This window comes from Falco punctatus (assembly GCF_963210335.1).
Source record: "Falco punctatus genome assembly, chromosome: 4".
Taxonomy (NCBI): Eukaryota; Metazoa; Chordata; class Aves; order Falconiformes; family Falconidae; genus Falco; species Falco punctatus.
Genome location: NC_137583.1, coordinates 67408323 through 67415107, shown reverse-complemented (window position 1 = coordinate 67415107; position 6785 = coordinate 67408323).

Genomic DNA, 6785 nt, shown 5'->3' with positions numbered 1-6785 from the left:
CAGCAGGAATAATGGAACCTCTTTAGGAACTGACATGGCATTGGGTTTTTGTAAATCCCTGGAAGTGTAATGCTAGTAAATGAATATTCATAAACCAGGCTATTAAAATTTTAAGAGAACCTTGAGGGGTGGTGATGTCAGACTCCAGAGTTAATTACAGAGATGGTAAAATTCTTGGCTAACTAGGTTGAACACGCTCTCAGAACAGTTTTTACACAATAAAACAATCAGAGGGAGCCACAGCATTGGATGTAGGTTCTGAATCTCCTAATATGTTCCCTGAACTGAAAGTCTACCAGTGTAGAGCAGAGGAATTACTTACATCTGGCTACTGTGGGAATAAATCATCTTCAAGTAGCTGAGTTGCTGATCGTCTCTGCTTGTTTCTGTAATGGAGCTGGTCACAGTTTGTGGCTCACTTGCTTGACATGAAGTGCCTTGCTGGGCTGGGAAGCATGTGGTGGCTCTCTCAAAAATTGCCAGTTTTTAAATGCAGTCTGTAGCATTCACTAGACTTATTATGGGGGATACTAATGCCACAGTAACTTCACTTACTCAAGGCAGCAATCAGTTTTAAGGATTGTTGCTTTGTTTTAAGACACTCTCAAAAGAGTTATGAAAAAAATCTGATTCCTGATTTTTAGGATAGCTGTATTTTATAATGTTTTCAGAATTACTGAGAGGTTGGAAAGAACTACAGAGGTCACAGTTATAGTCCCACTTGGCAGAAACAAATTGAAAAATCTCTAACTTTTGTTGATGCTCAGTGTACTCTTACTTTTCCTATTGCATTTTTTCCACAGTATTGATTGAAAATTTAGAAGAAATGCAAAAGCAAATCCCTCATACATGTCCTTGTAGTAGTACAATGGGCAAAGGCACTGAATAGGATTCTAGTTACACTGGAATCAGGGTAGTTAAAAGGTCCTAAATTTTAGGACCTTACTGAAATTAATGTTACTGTTCCACTTCAAATAATAAATACCTCCTTTCCTAAATAGAAAGGGTGAAAAGGAAGGACATGTTACTGTGTTTCTTGAATCAAGATCTGTAACACAGGACCCTTTTAACAGCGTAACCCATAGGAGAAAGAGGAACAAAATAATACTTGGCATTTTTTTTAGATGTGGTGTGATGTTAAAACCTAAACCGAACCTTTTGGTCAAGGAACTGGAACAGCTGATCACCCCCTTTATTTTGCCAGAACAAGGAACAGTAAACTCTGTAAACATAGATGAAGCAGTACTTAAATCCCAGGAAAAAGCCTGAAAACAACTGTGAATCTCAAAACATGCTAAATAGGATCTTGAAGGTTTGGGAGGGTTTAGAAAATCATTCCAACTTGTTTTGAAATTGAAATCTTCTTAAGAGGCAAGTCTTCAGCAGTCAGTAAGTCTAAAAGAGTTGGTATGTGACCATAATAATGCAAGAAGTCTTAATTTTTTAAATATACTTTATGAGAAATAATTCTTCCAAGAGCTCTCACCAGCTGAGGGAGCGCAACAGGAAATCTCTAATGTCTAGTGAGATGTGCTACAGTTCTGAGGGAGTGAAAATCCCTTATTAACTTCAAACTTTAGCAGCCCTTGTTGCATGGTAACTGAGGAGGTAGTATCTGCTTTTGGGTGTGAAACACAGGCTGCCTTTTTGACAGAGGCCTTCAGATTCCTATGAGAGGAAAGTGTATTTATCGCTTACCTAATCTTGCAGTTTCCATGATTAAGTAATCATTAATTCTTCCACACTTATTGCTCAGTCTTGAGTCCTTTTACTACAAAGGGACTTGTGCCACAGAAACCGTCTTTTCCCCACCTACCTCTTCTAACTTTAAGCTTACCAAAGGTGCTTTAACTGTGTGGCCTCTCTACATGAGATCTGGCAGTGAAACCCCCCCACACATTTGCAAGATGTGTTTCATGATAAAAAACAAAGTCCAAGACTGTTCTGAATGAGAGCCTTTTGAATGTAGCTTGATAGCAAGGCTACTGGCCACCAAGGAAGAACTGAACAGATGCCAAACCTTCATCACAGGACTGTCCTCTGGGAAGAAGAGCATTGTTTGTTTGAAGTCCAGGCTTTTCCTTAGCAAATTAAGTTTTCTAGTAGGTATTTCCCCTTCTTTCTCCCATAGTTGCCTCATTGTTATGTTGCTATTGTACTTGGTTTTCTTGTCTAAATTGTTCAGACTTTCTAGATGGGAATCGGCATTTTCATGCAGATGCAGACCATGTCTGGTTCGAGAGATTCTTTGCGTACTCTCCCAGGATGAGCAGTATCCACTCGCCTAAGGACTGGCATAATCAACCATCCATCAGAAGATGAATGTAAATGATTCTGTCATTGAAGTCGGGTGCTTCCATGAACACTGTGGTCTAGACAGGTTGGAAGTGAAGTCTGGGTTGGTGGTGATGGTCCACCGAGGACCAGTGCTAGGCATCTGCAATGAAGTGGACTTTTGTTCCTCAGTTTAACAGCACTGACCCAGTGCTCCAGGAGTGAGCATAGGGAATAATCCAAGCTAAAGATTGTGCAGAATGTGAATTTTAACTTCTGGAACAAAAGTTCTTTTTCAAAGGAAGATGAAAGTACCTTTAAATAGATACCTCCTCTTTCTGTTTTGGTGTAATGCCTTTTTGTATGGTTCCTCTATTTGACCTTGGTGCAATACCCAAGAAGAGGAAGGTGGGGAAAAAAACTTGAATGGAACTTGATAGAGTCTTCCCCCCACCAAAAAAAAAAAAAAAAAAAAGAAAAGAAAAAGAAAAGAAAAATTGGTGACTTTCCTAGCTGAGAGCATTCCTTGGTGTGAGAGAAAGCGGGGTGGAGGAAAAAAATTCAAATAGATCCTCACATTGCATTTGAGGTGAGGTTATAACTTCAAATTCCTGGGGTATCCTCACTAGGTTTCCTCTGCCACTAATGTTCCTGAGACTCCTAGGAGATGGGATTTTCAGGAAGATAGCTGGCCTGAAGTTTTAGTTCCGTTTATTTTTGTCAAAGTGGGCTGGTCAGTGGCTGTGTAAAAATAGTCTCTTCTCCCTATCTGTGAGAGGAAGGGGGATGTGATCTCAAGGAGCCATCTTGCAGGTATTGCAGTGAACAGACAAGCGCTAATGCCGGTGTGTGAGCTGTATCTTATTCCTGCATTTTAGTACACCGGTGGTGCCCAGTTTGAAACTCCGTGTCCAGTTTGTCAGCACTTCAGTTAGCTTCCTGTCCCACTCTCATTCACAACCAGAGCTGGCGCTGCCTGTGCCTTTCATGAGGCAGTGCCCTCTTATCTAGAGCTTGCTCTTAAGAGCAAATACACTGCAGTCCTGAAGATAGCACTGTGATACAGGTAGTAAGTGTCCTAAAGAGTATAGTTGTGCAAGCTTCAAGCTTTGCAGGATTTATGTGGAGCTCTGCTCTGTGCCTAAAAGCAGAGATAAGAATTCTCTTCTTTCCTTTAATGATTAATAAGCAATTACAAAGGGTTGTTTTTGGTTGTTTTTGTTTGGGTTTTTTTTTTGTTTGCTTGCTTTTTTTAAACTGTAACCTACACATTTGGGTTGGTGATTTGTGTTTGTTTTCTTTTTTTTTTTTTTTTACAGGGACAGTTACAGGAGCATATGGCTGTATTGATTGTGCAGAGCTGCCACTCATTTTGCTGATTGTTGTTAGTTTGCGTGTGGCCAGGCAGCGTTTATGAAAAAGCCCTGCCCTGCTTGCTCCTGCATTGTTTCCAAATAAAGGCACGTCTGAAAGGGGAGTTAAGCCTCCAACTGCCAGACCTTGGAAAAAATAAAAAAGGACTTTTCACTCATGTATTGAAAAGAGGTGATCTATCTGCAACAAACTGCCTTCCCCGCCACCCCCTTCCCTTTCTCAAATGAAGTGAAAAAGTTGCTTTTAAATTTAAGTCATGAGAACCGGTTGTTTTACAGTTATGCTCTGTAGCACAAAGTTTAGGAACCTAAACACCAGACAAGTCACCTCAAACTTATAAAAAAATGTTCGATCAATATATTTATTTACATTTCGAGCAGTTTAAACAGAAAATGCCCGTGTTCCTGGAAGGTATTTAATAAATGAGCCTTTTCCCTGCATATTAACTAACTCTCATCTGTGTGATGAGTGGAGAAGTTGAGCAGCGACCTTTATATAATGCAAGGTAGTAGTTTGGGTGACTTTGATTATTATTAGTTCTTAAGCCAGAAGTACTCATTATCAGGGTTTAATACAAGTTTGAAGCACCATAACAGTGTTTTGCTGTGTATGATCTAAGGACACAGCTAACATGAGGTTGTTAGGAAGAGGTAATTTATTAGACCAGCTGGTGGGGGGGGGGAATGAGACAAGCTTGCAGGCACACCAGCACTTCATCAGGTCTGAAATAGAAGCAGCAGATTTCAAGGTTAAACAGAAGTTATAAAAAACCACTTGGTTTAATCAGACATGCATTGAACTGTCAAGGAAGAGCTTGCTGGTATGATACTCCTTCAGTGGGGGGAGGAGGCTGAGAAGATAATTGTTTCACTAGAGAAAGAAATAAGGAATTTACAGCCTCTTCATCAGGGCAAGGCTATAAAACCAGTACCTGATGACCCCAGGGCTGTTCTCAGTATCTAGGGGAATTAAGAAATTTTAGTTCTTTGTCTTGTCTTTGGAAGGTTTTATTTTTGTAAGTTTACTTCAGAATCAGGATTGCAAGATCAGTCATTTGTAGACAGAGTTGAGTTTATCTAAAGGAACTTTATCAGGCAAATCTAGTTTCAGGCATTCTTTGTCAACTAGTTTCCATCCTTAGCCTACACTGCTAACTTAAGGAGTTACCTAGTAGTCAGTTTATAGTTGTAAAGGTAATGGCAGAAAGGAAATACCACCCTTTATTGTTGGTTGGTTGGGTTTTTTTGGTAAAAAGCACAGAGTATTTACTTGCAAAATCCATTCTAACAAGCCCTGAATGCTTGTGGGTTTTTTTAATCTATTATTTTCCTCAAGCAGAAGCCAAATTCAGAGTTGAAATGTTTAAAAAAAAACAGTTTCAAGGCTCTGCAGAATGACAGGTTCTTTACTTGTGCTGCTAACAGAGTTGGCAATGTGCTGGTTTTAAATTTTGAATTAGGATGTTTTATCAGCATGGTTCCAATACACATCTGATGATGCAGTGTCAGTATATGTTGGACTGTACACTGTGGAGAGCAGAGGAAGACTATTTGGTGCTCTTTTTCTAAAGCTTTTAACTGTTTTTCTGTAGTGCTGTACCTGAAAGTGATTAATATTGTAGTTAAAGCAATGTCAGGTTAAACATGTTAAAGTAGAAGTCATTATCTTCTGATTTGCTCATCTGACTTCTTAGTTCTCTTTTAAGGCTTTCCATACAAATGCCCCCTAAATTAACCTCTGTATATAGTAACAGTTGCTTTTAAAGTTATGGTATCTAGCTTTATCATGCAAAACTAACTTTCAGTATCAATTATAATACTCAAAACGATTGATGCTGTCTGAGACGTGTCAGGAGGCCCAGGAACCTGCCTGTTCTCTTTTTCTGAGTCCAACTGCTGTATGTTAAGAGGGCAGAGCTGTTTACTCAGCTGTGTCCTGTTAGTACTGCAGGGGCTGGATAGGTAACCCTTGCATTTAACCCAAGGTCTGGGTAGGTGGAAGAGGTCAGAAAAGCTTAATCTAATTTAGATAAATAACTTCCCAGGGAAGGGGTGTAGCTATGCTAGCATCTGTCATTCTCTGCCAGAAGACAGCTTCCTTCAACTTGCTGAACTAACAAATTGAAAAAGAAGTTGTTGTGTATTGGGAGCAGTTTAACAGCAAGTAGGATATACAGGGGGAGAGACTGCGGTATCTTCTGTGATCCTTGATATTGTGGGATATGGCATATGTGTCTTTGCTTCTTTGAAGGCAGTTTCACAGAAACTCAAACATCAAGGTATGTTAAAATGTCCCTTTCATGTGGTGCTAGCATAGAGCCAAGGTTTTTGTGGTTTGCTCTCAAATTTTTCAAGAAATTACCTGTGATTAGTTGTGAATGCCTGCCACCACTACCTCTGTAGTAGTACCATTGCTTTAGTAATCTGTCTTACAGGTCTCAAGATATTTCCTGAAAACCAAAGCTGGACACCAAGTCACCCTAAGACTGTTCTTGAGGTATTGAATGGCTTGAGTATGGCCTCTGTGTAGCAAGCTCACAGGGAAGCTAGTGTTAGAAGCTGAAACTAATGTATTGAGTTGATATTTAACCAGAAAGAAGTAGCAGCACTAGGCATTCAAGTAATTTTTGATGTGGAACAAGTTATAGAAACACTGTAATCTAACTGGAGCCCAATGGAGTGTGATGGCTCAGTTCTAACAGGTATGAGCTTTGTTTGTATATTGGCTGTGCATTGTATAAGTAGCATATTTTTTTTGGTACAGCTAAACAGCATGCTCTATAATGTTGGAATAAGAGTATTTATAGGACTCAATCCTGATGCATTAATACTACCAGTGCTTGGAAAGAGAAAGAATTAACTGACATAACACTTGATGGGATTAAAAATGGGGAGGGGAAATAAAGGCATTCATAGCAATTCCAGTAGGTGGAGATGGGTATAACTATATATTATTCTAACATAATTGGACCCAAAATCTGTTACGAGTTCTTCTTATCATCTTATTTTCCAAACCCTCCCTCTTAGTAAGTGTAACTAAAAGGAGGTCAAAGTCCTGCTGCAGTCTCTAAATTTGAAAACTGAAGTATCTTGTATGGAGCCAATACTTGTTTATTTTCTTCACAATCTAAAATCGTA